Here is a 17,032-nt window from a genome sequence, read left to right as displayed (position 1 = left end):
GGACTTGGGGATACCATGCAAGGTGGAACCCATCGTCGGGGACGGAAACTGTTTTTTCCGGGCTGTTAGTCAGGCTGTAAGTGGGACTCAGAAATGGCACAGGAAAATTAGACTTGCCGTAGTGAAACAGTTAGAAAGGAATCCTCAAATGTATTGTAACATTTTGAGAAATGAAAATTCCTCTATAAAAGAGTATATTAAAAGATCAAGGATGCAATATGTTGGATCCTGGGCAACTGAAGTGGAAATTCAAGCTGCAGCAGACTGTTTGGGTGTGAACATAGTTACATATTATATTGATAAATGGCTTGAATATAAATGTGCTGCTGGTCAGTTCTCAAATCAGTGTGTGTATCTACAAAATATTCATGGTAACCATTACGAGACAGTTGTTTGTGTTAAGCAAACACAACATTGTTATGGTTATTGTAAGGAAAGGGTCTCCATTTCCCAAGGGTATAGTGTTCGAAATAAGACAACAAATGAACCTAATGTTTTAGAAAGTACAAAAACTGCAAACGGTTACGTACTGGATGATGATAGTGTCATTCATAATGCTATTAAACATTTGTCATTTAATCCTGTGTGTACAGATGTTTCAAAAGATTTGTGCAACAAGTATGATATTATGTTTGTTAAACAGAGCACACAAGGATCCACGGTTTCTGGGCCTTTGGGGAGTGTGTGTAAGACTGAAGAGATTGTAAAAGATGGTAACAGTTTTTTCAGAGCAGTGTCTCAAGTACTAAGCGGTTCCCAGAAGAGCCATCGCAGACTACGACTGGCTGCTGTTTCTTATTTGGAGAAGAACAAAGAGGGTAAACGGTTGGTTGGTAAAGGATTTTCTTCTGTGTCTGACTACGTTAAGAAGTCCTGTATGAAGTATGTTGGACATGAAGCTTCTGAAATCGAAATGCAGGCAACTGCAAATGCATTAGGAGTGGATTTGTATGTGCATAATGGCAAGGAATGGGTCAAATATGGGTGTACAAGCTCCACTGGTATAAATGAAGGAATATATCTGAAATATGACGGTTGTCATTTTGAGGTTATTACTTGTGTCTTGCAGGGTGATCAACAGTTTTGCTATGGTTTTTGTAAAGTTAATGATGTATCAGACACACCATACAAGTGTAGAAGAAAATCAAAAAAAACAAAATGCAGCACAGAAACAATTGGTTCAAAAACGTCTTCTCGGCATTTAAAGAAGAAAATTACATTTAAAAAAGTGATGGATTACCAACATGATTTGGAGTATAAAGACAAGATTAAATTGAAAAATAAAGCAATGTATTATTCAAAAATATCTTATAAAGAGAAAAAGATTGCAGAATTAAGAAGAAAGTACAGGGAAGTTAGGTTGTATAGAGAAAAAGTAAATGCATGGTTTAGAATGACTTATCAATTTGATACATTATATCAACAGAAGAAAAAGGTTCTAAGTAAAGAGAAATATCAATTTAATTTATTGCATAAAGAAAATGTAAAGGTGTTGAGTAAAGAAAAATATAAATTTAATTTATTGCATAAAGAAAATGTAAAGGTGTTGAGTAAAGAAAAATATAAATTTAATTTATTGCATAAAGAAAATGTAAAGGTGTTGAGTAAAGAAAAATATAAATTTAATTTATTGCATAAAGAATATGTAAAGGTATTGAGTAAAGAAAAATATAAACTAAATTTATCGCATAAAGAAAAAGTAAAGATGATGAGTAAAGAAAAATATAAAATAAATTTATTGCATAAAGAAAAAGTAAAGATGATGAGTAAAGAAAAATATAAATTAAATTTGTTGCATAAAGAAAATGTCAAGGCAATGAGTAAGAAGAAATTTAAGGTCAATTTGCAGCACAGGCAGAAATTAAAAGAGATTTGTCGTAGAAAGTATCATGGTAACATAGAACATAAGAAAAAGGTTTCAGTGCGTGTGAAATTAAATCAACAGCAACGTAAGGAAATGTTAAAAGAAATTGACTTTGTTATCAAACAGTTTTTGGATAAGGTCAAAGATGGGCCTGATTTTGTCTGCTGTGTCTGTCATAGACTGCTGTTTAGACATCAAGTATTAGTGTGTAGGAAAGATTTCTATTCTAAAAGCCAATCTAGTGCTTTAATTGCTGCAAAATGCATTTCGGAAGATTATGTGCACAAATGTGACAATAGTTGTGCTGTGCAATGTAAATTGACAGAGTCATCCAGAGGTAAACTGATGATTTGTTATACCTGTCATTACAAAATGAGCAAAGGTGTAATGCCACCAGAAAGTGTGACCAACAATTTAAATGTGGATATTATCCCTCCACAATTGGCTTGTCTAAATAGTTTAGAACAGCATTTAATAGCGTTGCATATACCATTCATGAAAATGTTGGCTTTACCCAAAGGGGGACAAAATGGTGTACATGGACCAGTGACTTGTGTTCCAGCAAATATTGTTGAAACGTGTAATGTATTGCCTCGTTGTAATATGGAAGGATCTTTGCTTGCTGTAAAATTAAAGCGTAAATTAACTTACAAAGGTCATTATAAGTATCAATTTGTTGATACTTTGCATGTACGTGAAGCACTTAAGTATTTAAAACAGTTCAACAAATACTATAAAGATATAGATTTTAATGAGAATTGGATCAATGAATTTTGTAGAGATGAAGATGATGTAGTGGACAAAGATGTGATTCCTGACATTTCTGAAAAAGAATTGGAGGAGACTGAGGAGCTGTTGCATGATCGACAGCATCATTGCATGTTTCAAGATACATGTCTCATGCCCGTTGACATAGGTCAGGAAGCTTTGGATCAGTATTTGGATAACATTTTAAATGTTGCTCCTGGTGAAGGTAATAATCCAGTAAAATTATTAAGCGATCCAGAAAATGAAGGCAAGTGCTTCCCTGGTTTGTTTCCATCTGGACAGAATACTTACCATGCAAAGAGGTTACATCGTTTAACATTGTTTCGGTATTTTAATAACAGGCTTTTACATGCTGATGGTAGATTTTCATCCAACGTTGAATATATATTTTATGCACAGTACATGTCTGAATTGGAACAGGTTATTTCTAATGTGTCAGTAGCATTACGTAAAGGGCAATGTGGTAAACCCCAGAATTTGGGTGACTTGTTGAAAAACGAGGAGTCTTTGAAGAAGTTGTTGGAGTTTGATGATGGCTATCGGTTCCTAAAACCCATTAGAGGGACTCCAGCTTTTTGGCAGTCTGCAAAACGTGACATCCTAGCCTGTGTTAAACAGCTGGGTAAGCCTACTTGGTTTGCGTCGTTTTCATCGGCAGATATGAGATGGACTAATCTTTTATATACCCTTTTGAAACATGATGGGCGAACAGAGACGGCTGAGCAATTGGAATGGGCAGATAAATGCGAACTGTTACGTCGAAATCCTGTGACTGCTGCCAGGATGTTTGATTTTAGATGGCATGTTTTCTTAAGAGAAGTTCTCATGTCTCCTGCTAATCCCATTGGTAAAGTTGTTGACTATTACTACCGTGTTGAGTTTCAGCAACGTGGTTCCCCTCATTGTCATTGCCTTTTCTGGATTTCTGGGGCTCCAATCCTAGATCAAAACACAGATGAGGAAGTTGTGGAATTTATAGATAAGTATATTACATGCGAACTTCCATCTGAGGACGAACCATTGTTTGAAGTGGTTACATCTGTTCAGCAGCATTCAAAACGTCACTCAAAATCATGTAAAAAGAAAAACACAGTTTGTCGTTTTAACTTTCCCCGACCTGCATCGAGCAGAACATTTATTTGTCGTAGTGAAAAAGATAAGGATAAGACTTGTACATGTAATTTGGATAAAACAAGCAGCAATGTACAGTGTGCCTGTGCAAGTAAAGAGGCAATGGCTCAAAATCAGGCAAAGGAGATTCTAAGTAAAGTGAAGAGTCTCCTTGCAGATGAAACTTGTCCCTATAGGACTGTAGAAGAAATTTTTCAAAGACTGGGTATAAATCAAGAAATATTTGAAAAGGTGTATAAACGAGTTAGTCGACATACACATGTAGTTTTGAAAAGAGAGATTAATGAAATTTGGATTAATCAGTATAGTCCGCCGCTGTTAAAAGCATGGAATGCTAATCTTGATATTCAATATTGTGTAGATGCATATGCTTGTTGTGTCTACATAGTGTCTTATATGTCAAAAAGCGAGAGAGAAATTGGCCTCATGCTAGGAAATGCCCAGAGAGAAGCATCCAGAGATGGCAATGTTAGTGCTAAAGAAGCGTTAAAGAAGCTTGGTAGTGTATATCTACATAATCGGGATGTGTGTGCTCAGGAAGCGGTGTATCGACTAACCAGTATGCATTTAAAGGAGTGTTCTAGGAAGGTTGTTTTTATTCCAACTGGTGACAACATTGTGAAAATGAGTTTACCTATTTCTGTTTTGAGACAGAAGGCAGCTACAAACGATCTCAGTTCAGAGGAAATGTGGATGACTGGTTTGGTTGATCGCTATAAAAATCGTCCAAAAGATGATATTTTTAACGATATGTGCATTGCAAAGTTTGCATCTGACTATCGGGTTCTGTCCAAGAATGAAAAATGTAAATCTGCTGTCAAGTTGAATAATGGTTTAGGTTTTGTGGCAAAAAGAAGTCGAACGCAACCATCAGTTGTTCGTTATGCGCGTTTTTCAGAGAGCAAAGATCCAGAAAAATTTTATCAGAGCATAATGCAATTATTTCTGCCGTATCGCGTTGATGGTGATCTGAAGCCTCCAGGTTGTGAAAGATTTGAACAATTTTATAGACTTGGTGTGGTTAAATTTATTGATGGAACCAAACATTTAGTGAAGTCTGTCGTAGATTTAAATAGAAGTGAATTCGAAGTGGAATCTTTTAACCTGGAGGCAGCAGATCAGGTGGTTGGCGACGTACTGCTTGAAAATGCATGGTGTGAGTTGTGTCCTGAAGTGGAGATGGAACGGTTGGAGGGTGTGGAAGGAATGAAACAAATAAAAGCAACACTGAGTGATGAAAAGGAACACATCCCAGATTTAAGCTCATCTTCCAAGGGAAATGTATTTGAGAAAAAGAGCACGCTGACTAGAATCGAAGGCTTAGCATTAATTAGATCTTTGAATGAAAGACAGTTCTCTGTTTTTTACCAAATCAGGCAATGGTGTTTAGACAAGGTAAATGGAAAAAATCCTGAACCGTTACACATTTTAATTACAGGAGGTGCAGGCACAGGTAAAAGTCATTTGATCAGAGCGATTGAATATGAATCAAAACGATTATTGTCACCAATGTGTCAATACACTGACAACACACCTGTTTTATTGACTGCTCCTACAGGTATTGCTGCGTATAATTTGGAAGCAACAACAATTCACACAACATTTTCTATTGGAATTGATGTACGCTTACCGTACACTCCTTTGGGAGAAGAGAAGCTCAATTCATTACGTCTGAAATATAGTGATGTACATATTCTCATCATAGATGAAATATCAATGGTAGATCACAATTTGCTATCATATGTGCATGGTAGATTGCGGCAGATCAAACAAACGGGTAACGTAGGCTCATTTGGAAACATTAGCGTAGTGGCAGTTGGAGATTTCTTCCAGTTACCTCCTGTCAAAGGCAAACCGTTGTATTCTGATGGAGTTGGCAGCAACTTGTGGTCTGATTTATTTAAAGTTGTAGAACTAACGGAAATAGTACGGCAAAAAGATTTTGTGTTTTCCCAGCTGTTAAACCGGATGAGGACTCGTTCAAAAGAGACCCCCATGCTACCTGGTGACATAAATGTTTTAAAAGTTTGTGAAACGGGTGAGGTCAGCTCAGCCTTGCATATATTTGCAACAAATGAACAAGTAAATGAGCATAATATGAAACAGTTGTTTGAGAATTGCCCAGAATATGTGAAAATTGAGGCACAGGATTCTGTCAATGATAAAAAAACAGGCAAATTGCGGTTGTTGCAAGGGAGTCACGCCAAAGCTTTACATACCGGTTTGTCAGAGGTTCTGTTGTTGGGTAAGGGTGCACGCGTTATGCTGTGTAAAAACGTGGATGTCGGGGATGGTTTAGTTAACGGTGTTTGTGGCATTGTGACAGATATCATAATACCAGAAAAGGACAAGTTTCCTAAATTGGTTTATGTTAGATTTGATGACGATCGTGTAGGCATCCACAGAAGGAAAACGTGTGTGTATGGGTCCTCGGATGTGGTTGGTTCCACACCTATTGTACCCGAGGAGGAAAGGGCCACTGTTAAAGGTGGATTGCGACGACAATTTCCACTGAAATTGGCGTGGGCCTGTACGGTACACAAAGTACAAGGCTTAACAGTAGACAAAGCTGTTGTTTGTCTAAACAAAATCTTTGCACCTGGTCAAGCTTATGTTGCTCTAAGCAGAGTTAGGAGTCTTTCAGGTTTGACCATTCAAGACTTTAATGAAAAAAGGATTTATTGTAAGGATGATATTACGGTTGCTATCCAGAGTATGACACCCCTTTTGATGTGTGGACCTGCACAGTTGAGCGGATTTGACACATCTGCTTTTACTGTGTTCTTAATGAACGTCCAAAGTTTGAATCGACATGTTAAAGATTTAGCTTTTTGTACTCAGCAATGGAAACCTAAATGTATTGCTGTAACAGAAACATGGATTCTTGAACCTCAAGCTGATACGGTAAAGATTGATGGTTACAGTTTCAACAACTGTCCCCGACGTTTATCGTATGATGGTACCCAGCCATCGTTGATTGGGTTGCAAGACCAACAACATGGCGGTGTTGGCATGTATACTGCAGATGGTGTGGAATATGAAGTTTTAAAGCCACCACAGGTCAATTTAGAGTGTTTAGTTTATAACTTTTTGCATTTGAACATTAAAATGGTTGTAATTTATCGCTCACCACAGTATCCTCTGTCATTATTTAAAACCAATTTGGTAAAGATGCTTGACTGGCTGGAGCAATTGGCAACTGGAACAATAGCATTGATGGGAGATTTTAATGATGATATTTTAAAGTCATCAACTATCTTAAATTGTGTTAAAACCAGAGGATATGTTCAAATAGTCCAGGAAGCAACTACTGAAAGGGGTAGTTTAATAGATCACATCTATGTTAAATCAGATGTATATGAGGGAGAAGCAGTGGTAATACCAACATATTTTAGTGATCATGAAGGAATTCTGTGTGGTTTTAAGCTGATTTAGTTATTTAATGAAATAATTATTTGTTTTAGTTTTTGAAGTAGAGATGGAGAGTATATTTGGGGGGGAAAGTATTTATTTTTTAATGGTTTTTTAACTATTCAAAACCCTCCGAGCAACATACAAAGTAACACAGAACCAGGGAAACAACACGACACCAGAACAGGGACAGACGACAGCGAGCACTGATAAACAAGGTGGCCTCGGCCTACCATTGCACACTGTACATAAAAATCCACAAACATCCTCATGGAGCTTAACAACTCCATTGCACACAGCACATAAACAAACAACACCGGAGTGTGGTTTTAAGCTGATGTAGTTTTTAATGAAATAATTATTTTGTGTTTTTGTTTTTTAAGTACAGATGAGAGTATATTGGAGGGGGGAAGAGTATTTTTGTACATGTTATAAATTAAGTTTATGTTTTCTGTATATTTTACAAGGTTTAAAAAATGACAATTCTGAATCCCAAAAAGTTGAACGATGTGACAGCTCACAGGCAAGAGGGGGATTCTCCGCCACGATTTGCCTGTGTGACCTGCCCCGTCTCTTTCCTGTCCCAAAGGGGGTTCTCACTTCACATCAGGAGGAAGCATCCCGATGCATACTTCTGTGCACGGAAGGAGCTGCCGCTCAGTAAGTCAGGACTGAAGACGAAGGCAGAGACTAAGACAGGAACTAATAGTGGCCCTTCCGCCTGTCCCGGAGGTGGCGCATTAGCTAAGCACTTTAATTACCTATGTTATGAAATTTGTGTTGTATTTAACAGTAAACAAGTCTTTATTGTGTAAAGGTTTCGTTTCTTGCATTAAGACGGCATTTATTTAACTTTCACATATTTGAAAATAGTGATAAACGGCTATTAATATAAGTTAACATACAGAAATTGGCATGCTGTTCTTAATGCAAGTTTTGCTTTACCTTGTCATATAGCATTAAAAAAAGCAAAAGGCAATGGTATTGGTACTCCCACTTGTGGGACGGGGTTCAAATCCCTGTGTTGCCCTGCTGATTTGTGCTGACAAGTTTGAAGAAATTTTGATGACAAGTAGAAAACCTTTAAACTCTGGACTGGCAAAGTGTGCGTTTAAAGATGTTTTATGCCAATGTAAAGAAGTTATGAGAAACATGAGCATAATAGAAATTCTTGTAGGATTTTGGTTGGTGTCGATGTGATTAATTTTGGTCTGTTGTGACACAGAAAGTGTCGCTGCTCAACAACGCGACTGAAAAAGAGCCAAAACTGCCGCTCCAGCAGCGTCATCAATGGTGTCACGCCTTTCCTGCAACAGAGCATGAGGCAGAGTATTTGAATCTCCCAGATGGCCTTCAATTCACAACAGTATGACACAAGTGGAATGTGTTCAACGTTGGACTGATGTCTCACCTTCCGGACAGGAGTTCTTATATGTTGATTATTGTATTGTTTAACATTACATGATCTTTTTTTTTTTTTTTTTTTTTGGTGCCATTGTAAAACTTTTCACCAGGACTAAAGATTAAAAGTAGCCTTTGGTGGCTAACTCTGGCATGTCATAGATGTAATGTTATTAATATGCACTGTCTTGTTAATAAATAAAATGGAAAATTTGAGTGACTGTCAGTTTCTGTTTTGTGGCAAAGGATTGGAGAGGACTTCTTGAAGGCTATTCAACATCATGTGTGGCTAAAGTGGAAAAAGTTACTACATTATGTGTTAAAGTTTGATTGGGCGGGGCTTTTAATGACTTGTAAACACGTACCACGCCAATGTGTCCAGCGCTGCTCAGTAATAATGCACCAAAAATATGGTGCAGATGGGATGATGTCTCAGGGAGATATAGCTGTTTAAATGATATAGGGGGCGCACTGGAGTCACATTTCAATATAATCCTATTGGGCTCTTTAGATATGAACAAAGGTCATTCTTATCTAGTTTGGTGCAAATCGGATGATGCATGTGAGATTTAGAGCCGAACGTATGCAAACGGCGAGGGATTGGAATGTGCCATTCTGCCACGCCCACACTATTTTGTAGGTCCTGACAAGACGCACAGGTGTGCTGAGTTTCATGATTGTCGGTGAAAGCATGGCTTGGATCTGATGTTTTTAGATATTCTAGGGGGCGCTGTGGAGGCATTAGGCCACGCCCATCAAATATTGGACTGCTCACCTGTTGGGGGGTGGATTAGGATCGATCCCAGTTAGTTTGGTGCATCTCGACTAAAAACTGTAGAATTTAGAGTCAAACGTATGGTAACGGCGTGATGTCTGACTTCACCAAGCAGCCATAGCCACGCCTTCAACTGAAAACTGTTGGTGCTTTAAAGCAAGTGAGACCAACTTGTTTTCTGTATTCTGACTCAAGATCATGTTGATTAGGTGAAGGGGGCCAGAGATGGAGCTTTCCAAGTAAAAAAAGGGACTTCCTGTTCTGAGGGGGCGGGGCTTATATGACGTCAGCATATGACCACATAGGATTGACATGCATCCAACATGGATGACTCATACCAAGTTTGGTGCAGATTTAACTTTTTAGGTGAAAGTTATAGCGTTTCGTTTACACTGGCGAATACGTCAAGTTCGCCGCTTGGCCAAGCCCCCTAAACATGCTCAAAAACTCAAGATTTCTGATAACTTTTGTGCCCCCATCCCTTAACTGCATACCGACCAAAGATGAAGTCCGTAGCTCAAAATCTCTGGGGCGTGAAAATTTTCCTGCGAGGTGTGTAAATATGAAAAATGGCCAAAATTTGCCCTTTGACCCAAAATGGCCGCCTCCTTGTACGTTTTAGAGCATACCTCCAAGAGACTTTTGTTCTTGATGTGAGAAGATCTACGTACATACCGAGTTTCAGATCTCTACAACGTACGGTTCAGGCTATCTCACGTTAGGTGGCGCTGTAGAGCAGTTTGGCCACGCCCACTTTCGATTCCATTAAAAACATTTGATTTCACGCGGGGGACAATTTTGGGCAAAGTTGCGTGAGTTTTCGAATACGTTAAGGCGTCCCCATTTGCGATTCCGGGCGGAAAAGAAACAGGAATAATAATAATAATAATAATAATAGTGAAATCCTACAGATACAATAGGCCTTCGCAGCGCTTAGCTGCTCGGGCCTAACAAGAACTGCAAGCAGTGATAACGGCCCTCGCAGCCAAGCGCAGCTCCGGCCTTGCGACCGCCTGACCGCCGGCACCGCCGCCCCGACGTGGTCATCGACGCCGTCCCGCGTCTCCCGCGCCCGTCCACCGGGCAGAGCGTGCGACGAATCTCTCAAATCGCCTTCAGTCCACGTCAGTACGACACCAGTGGCACGTGTTCAAAGTTGGAACGATATCTCACCTTCCAGACAGGAGTTACCGTCACTTCCTGTTTTGTGGGGGCGGGGTTTAACGACGTCAGAAATATACCACGCCAACGTGTCAAGCGCCGCTCCGTAATGATGCAGAAAAAATATGGTGCAGATCGGATGATGTCTAAAAGAGATATAGCTGTTTAAATGATCTAGGGGGCGCAGTGGAGTCACACTCCAATATAATCCTATCGGGCTCTTTAGATGTTAACAAAGGTCATTCATATCTAGTTTGGTGCAAATCGGATGATGCATGTGAGATTTAGAGCCGAACGTATGCAAACGGCGAGGGATTGGAATGTGCCATTCTCGCCACGCCCACACTATTTTCTAGGTCATGACAAGACGCACAGGTGTGCTGAGTTTCATGATTGTCGGTGAAAGCATGGCTTGGGGCTGATGTTTTTAGTTGTTCTAGGGGGCGCTGTGGAGGCTATAGGCCACGCCCATCAAATATTGGACCGCACACCTGTTGGGGGGCGGATTAGGATCGATCCCAGTGAGTTTGGTGCATCTCGGCTCAAAACTGTAGAATTTAGAGCCAAACGTATGGTAACGGCGTGATGTCTGACTTCACCAAGCCGCCATAGACACGCCTTCAACTGAAAACTGTTGGTGCTTTAAAGCTAGTTAGACCAACTTGTTATCTGTATTCTGACACAAGATCATCTTGATTAGGTGAAGGGGGCCAGAAATGGAGCTTTCCAAGTAAAAAAAGTGACTTCCTGTTCTGAGGGGGCGGGGCTTAGATGACGTCAGCATATGACCACATAGGATTGACATGTATCCAACATGGATGACTCATACCAAGTTTGGTGCAGATTAAACTTTTTAGGTGAAAGATATAGCGTTTCGTTTACACTGGCGAGTACGCCAAGTTCGCCACTTGGCCAAGCCCCCTAAACATGCTCAAAAACTCAAGTCTTCTGATAACTTTTGTTCCCCCATCCCTTAACTGCATACTGACCAAAAATGAAGTCTGTAGCTCAAAATCCCTGGGGCGTGAAAATTTTCCTGCGAGGTGTGTAAATCTGAAAAATGGCCAAAATTTGCCCTTTGACCCAAAATGGCCGCCTCCTTGTACGTTTTAGAGCATACCTCCAAGAGACTTTTGTTCTTGATTTGAGGCGATCTACGTACATACCGAGTTTCAGATCTCTACGACGTACGGTTCGGTCTATCTCACGTTAGGTGGCGCTATAGAGCAGTTTGGCGACGCCCACTTTCGAGTACATTAAAATCATGCAGTTTCACGCGGGGGACAATTTTGGGTAAAGTTTCGGGAGTTTTCGAATACGTTCAGCCATCCCAATTCGCGATTCCCGACGGAAAAGAAAAAGAACGCGGAAAAATAATAATAATAATAATAATAGTGAAATCCTTCAGTTACAATAGGCCTTCGCAGCGCTTAGCTGCTCGGGCCTAATAATAATAAGAATAGTGAAATCCTTCAGTTACAATAGGCCTTCGCAGCGCTTAGCTGCTCGGGCCTAATAATAGTGAAATCCTACAGATACAATAGGCCTTCGCAGCGCTTAGCTGCTCGGGCCTAACAAGAACTGCAAGCAGTGATAACGGCCCTCGCAGCCAAGCGCAGCTCCGGCCTTGCGACCGCCTGACCGCCTGCACCGCCGACCCGACGTGGTCGTCGACGCTATCCCGCGTCTCCCGCGCCCGTCCACCAGGCGGAACGTGCGACGAATCTCCCAAATCGCCTTCAGTCCACGATAGTATGACACCACTGGCACGTGTTCAAAGTTGGAGCGATATCTCACCTTCCAGACAGGAGTTACCGTCACTTCCTGTTTTGTGAGGGCGGGGTTTAACGACTTCAGAAATGTACCACGCCAACGTGTGAAGCGCTGCTCCGTAATGATGCACAAAGAATATGGTGCAAATCGGATGATGTCTCAAGGAGATATAGCAGTTTACATGATATAGGGGGCGCACTGGAGTCACACTCCAATATAATCCTATTGGGCTCTTTAGAGGTTAACAAAGGTCATTCATATCTAGTTTGGTGCAAATCGGATGATGCTTGTGAGATTTAGAGCCGAACGTATGCAAACGGCGAGGGATTGGAATGTGCCATTAAGCCACGCCCACACTATTTTTTAGGTCCTGACAAGACGTACAGGTGTGCTGAGTTTCATGATTGTCGGTGAAAGCATGGCTTGGGGCTGATGTTTTTAGTTGTTCTAGGGGGCGCTGTGGAGGCATTAGGCCACGCCCATCAAATATTGGACTGCACACCTGTTGGGGGGTGGATTAGGATCGATCCCAGTGAGTTTGGTGCATCTCGGCTAAAAACTGTAGAATTTAGAGCCAAACGTATGGTAACGGCGTGATGTCTGACTTCACCAAGCAGCCATAGCCACGCCTTCAACTGAAAACTTTTGGTGCTTAAACGCAAGTTAGACCAACTTGTTATCTGTATTCTGACACAAGATCATGTTGATTAGGTGAAGGGGGCCAGAAATGGAGCTTTCCAAGTAAAAAAAGTGACTTCCTGTTCTGAGGGGGCGGGGCTTAGATGACGTCAGCATATGACCACATAGGATTGACATGCATCCAACATGGATGACTCATACCAAGTTTGGTGCAGATTTAACTCTTTACGTGAAAGTTATAGCGTTTCGTTTACACTGGCGAGTACGTCAAGTTCGCCGCTTGGCCAAGCCCCCTAAACATGCTCAAAAACTCAAGTCTTCTGATAACTTTTGTGCCCCCATCCCTTAACTGCATACTGACCAAAGATGAAGTCCGTAGCTCAAAATCCCTGGGGCGTGAAAATTTTCCTGCGAGGTGTGTAAATATGAAAAATGGCCAAAATTTGCCCTTTGACCCAAAATGGCCGCCTCCTTGTACGTTTTAGAGCATACCTCCAAGAGACTTTTGTTCTTGATGTGAGGCGATCTACATACGTACCGAGTTTCAGATCTCTACGACGTACGGTTCGGGCTATCTCACGTTAGGTGGCGCTATAGAGCAGTTTGGCCACGCCCACTTTCGACTCCATTAAAATCATGCAGTTTCACGCGGGGGACAATTTTGGGCAAAGTTACGGGAGTTTTCGAATACGTTCAGGCGTCCCAATTCGCGATTCCGCGCGGAAAAGAAAAAGAATCATAAGAACAAGAACTGCAAGCAGTGATAACGGCCCTCGCAGCCAAGCGCAGCTCCGGCCTGGCGACCGCCTGACCGCCGGCACCGCCGCCCTGACGTGGTCATCGACGCCGGCACGCGTCTCCCTCACCCGTGCACCGGGCGGAGCGTGCGACAAATCTCGTATTTGAATAAAATCATGTTTTATCAGATTTTATAAGTTTGCAATTCATGATTGAACACTTGGACACCTGGTAAAACTGAAGTCATTTATAAACAACTGTCTGTTATATAAATAATTAAAGGTGATAGAGAATGGTTGAATGGGGCATTAATCCTTGTTCTGTGATGTGATATGTAGGCCCAAAAAATTGGTTGGGTATGTAATGGCTCAGAACCCCCCTAAAAATTTCTCTGAAACAGCTGTTACTATGCTGGGTTTAGAATGCGTTTTTTTCGTCGTTTCAGAGCTTATCTGGCAACTTCATTATGAAATATAAGTTGCAGTTGCTTGTTTCATAAGAATCAGAATTCGTTTTATTGCCATTGTTAGTGAACAGTGTTCACTAGTTGCGAAGGTCTAACTAGGGATTTGCTGCGGCGTAAGGTTCAAACATGTAACATAGGATAAAAAATAAAGAATAGAAAATGTATGAATATAAAATGTACAAGGTGTGTACAACAATACACAGTATCCAATATACAGAGCAACAACAGTGCAGCTTCATTAGTGCAATTTTAATGATGGTAAGGTGACTGGGGCAGGTTATGAGGTGATTATGAAGTGTTCATAAGTCCAACTGCAAGGGGGAAAAACTGTTTTTGTGACGGGAGGTTATGGTTCGAATGGACCGAAGCCTCCTGCCCGAGGGGAGTGGTGCAAATAGTCCATGTGCAGCGTGAGAAGGGTCAGCTGTGATCCGATCTGCTCGCTCCATAGTCTTGGAGAGGTGCAGGTCATGGATAGATGGGAGGCTGCAGCCCATCACCTTCTCAGCTTTGCGCACAGCTTGCTGCAGTCTGGGTCTGTCCCTGTCGGAACTGACCATGAGCTGCTCGGAACGGAGCTTTGTGAAACTGTAGTCAGTGAAATGCGCAGCGCAGCGCAAAGGAAAAGTCGGCGGTTGGGGAAGCTTTTAAAAATAAATAAAAGCCATTGATTGCAAACATTGCTTTCCGGGGGAAGAATAGTCCGCTTTTACAGCCTCGAAAGGTACACAAGTTCCTGTTTCTCGCCAAAGGGGCGTGTGTGAAACGGAGTGGCTGTGGACTTGGGTGCGGGGGGGGGCGATTGCTGAAAAAGTTACGTCACTTTTTCACAAAAATGGATAGGGGGATATATATTAAAAAGGGGAGTACTTGAAACAGAGGTTCTGACACTTGCTGGCACTTCATGAGTACTCCCCACAGCGGGGAGACTCAGGACTAACACCAAAAACGGGGAAAAGACGATTTGGATTCTCTATCCCCTCTAAGTAATGTCACAAGCTGGATTCGAACCGGCGTCATAAAATGAGATGGGGTTCAGAAACATGTGAAATATCCACTAGGCTACAGATCATTATTGGAAATCAAGAGTGTCAAAGAGTTTATATTCATAGTTAAGACTCGCGATGCAGCACTGTGACGTCATGTGAAACCCTCCTATAGCCTGTGTTCTTTATCACGTGATTCTTTTGGGGCTGGCCGGCCTGGTTTAAACAGGTCGATTTCGTCAGTCGCTCTCAGTTCATGAATGTTCTCCGGACGTTTAATGAGCTTAAAGTTTTCAAACAGTTGAAAAACTGCTGAACGCTTTTTCTTCCCTTTTTTTGCAAATCTTCGATTGTTGGACTTTATCTTTCCGAGGTAAGTTTTGTTAAGTTATTTTGTTTTAATCAGTTAAGTTTGACCGTGATTCTGTTTTGATAATTAATACTTTGAAGTTTATTGAAAATTACTGTTTGAAAATATCAATCTTTTTGTAAAGAGAAAATACGAAAGAATGAATTAATGTAATATTAACTGTGTAAGGTAAGGGCGTTAATAGTGTGTTTTTTGGGACGCTCTCGGTGGCTTGCTGTCGGTGGCTTGCGTGCCTCGTGCTGCGTTTAATAGCATGGCTGCTAACAAAAGGCTGCAATGTAAACGAACGGGGAGACTGGCGTTCTTACGCTAGCATCCTGCCAATATGGTGGATAGGGACGGGCCGCTGTACTACGACGATTGTCAATAGTCTGTTCACTTTTCTTCGGTTGAAATTAAAAAGGATTTTGTTTTATTGATAATTGTGTAGCAAATGTAGACGGTATTTAAATTACATGCGTTTTTAAGGAGAACTCCGGTATTTTCAACATTAAGCCTCATTGCTGAGAGAGGGAAGACATGTTTGTAGTTCTCTCGCACTGGAAATGCAATACACCTAGCCGCATTTCTGGTGCGAGAGAACTACAAACATGGCCTAAATCAAAAAAGCGCTGAGGGGGGTTTTAAAACATTGCAGACGACTCAGAAAAGAGGCTTAATGTTGAAAATACCAGAGTTTTCTTTTAATAAGCCGCAAAGGTGTGTTTTTTTTTTGTTTGTTTTTTTTGTGCTGCTGTTTTAAAAATAAGTGACTGATTTTGATAAGCTATTTAAAGTAAAGGCTGCCGTCGGCAACCTTTATTTAGTCATATTAGCTTGAACTGTTTTGGGATTCTGGAAGTAGAATATTAAATGGGCTGTTTAGGAAAATTCCCGAATTCTGTAGCTTTCTCTAAAGCCTGTAATCATGCTTGCAAAAATCGAGCGCTCCCGGCTGTTTTTAACCAGTCACGTTAGGTTTATTATTTCTCTATCTGAGCAGAACAGTCACCAACCACGTGTTCCAAGCTGAGCGTGAGTCTGCCCCTTGCTTGTGTGCGCGCACACTGGTGTGAACTCACGTGCACAACCTCGTCCACAGAGGGGGAGTGACCTGAAAGTCGGAAAATTCGAAATTAAACAACTTTCAGGTCCTTCCCCCTCTGTGGACGAGTTTGTGCACGTGAGTTCACACCAGTTAGCGCGCACACACCAGGGGGCTTGCAAGGGCTTGCATTGTTTTGTTTCATGTTTGGAATGATCAATAGAGAGCAGAGGAGCTTGGTTTTATCTGTTATACTATTAAATATATATATATTAAAACTTTTATACTTGTTAAAAGTATCATGATATCATAAGTTGGAGAGTGCAGTCCTAGTTAAATTTTTTTTTCATGTTTATCCATGAGGATTGAATGTTCCTTTTCAATGGTTTTATGTATTTACTGGCTTTCACTGTGCAGAAAACTTTCAAATCATTTGCACTCAACTTAACATGACTGCTTACTTTCATAATTAGGATAAATCGTAGTATTTGCTCTTGTAAATATATGTATTTTTAACAGATTTTA

At 40.9% G+C, this 17,032-nt stretch overlaps 1 protein-coding gene across 1 annotated transcript in view; it reads right to left on the bottom strand.

Moving 5' to 3' along the window:
• Positions 1-17,032, bottom strand: part of nudcd1 (NudC domain containing 1) — a 462,800-nt gene that overhangs the window by 71,749 nt on the left and 374,019 nt on the right. The gene's annotated exons all lie outside the window — the stretch shown is intronic.

The sequence above is a fragment of the Odontesthes bonariensis genome, chromosome 18 (genome assembly GCF_027942865.1).
Source record: "Odontesthes bonariensis isolate fOdoBon6 chromosome 18, fOdoBon6.hap1, whole genome shotgun sequence".
Taxonomy (NCBI): Eukaryota; Metazoa; Chordata; class Actinopteri; order Atheriniformes; family Atherinopsidae; genus Odontesthes; species Odontesthes bonariensis.
This window is presented reverse-complemented; position numbering and strand designations above follow the sequence as displayed.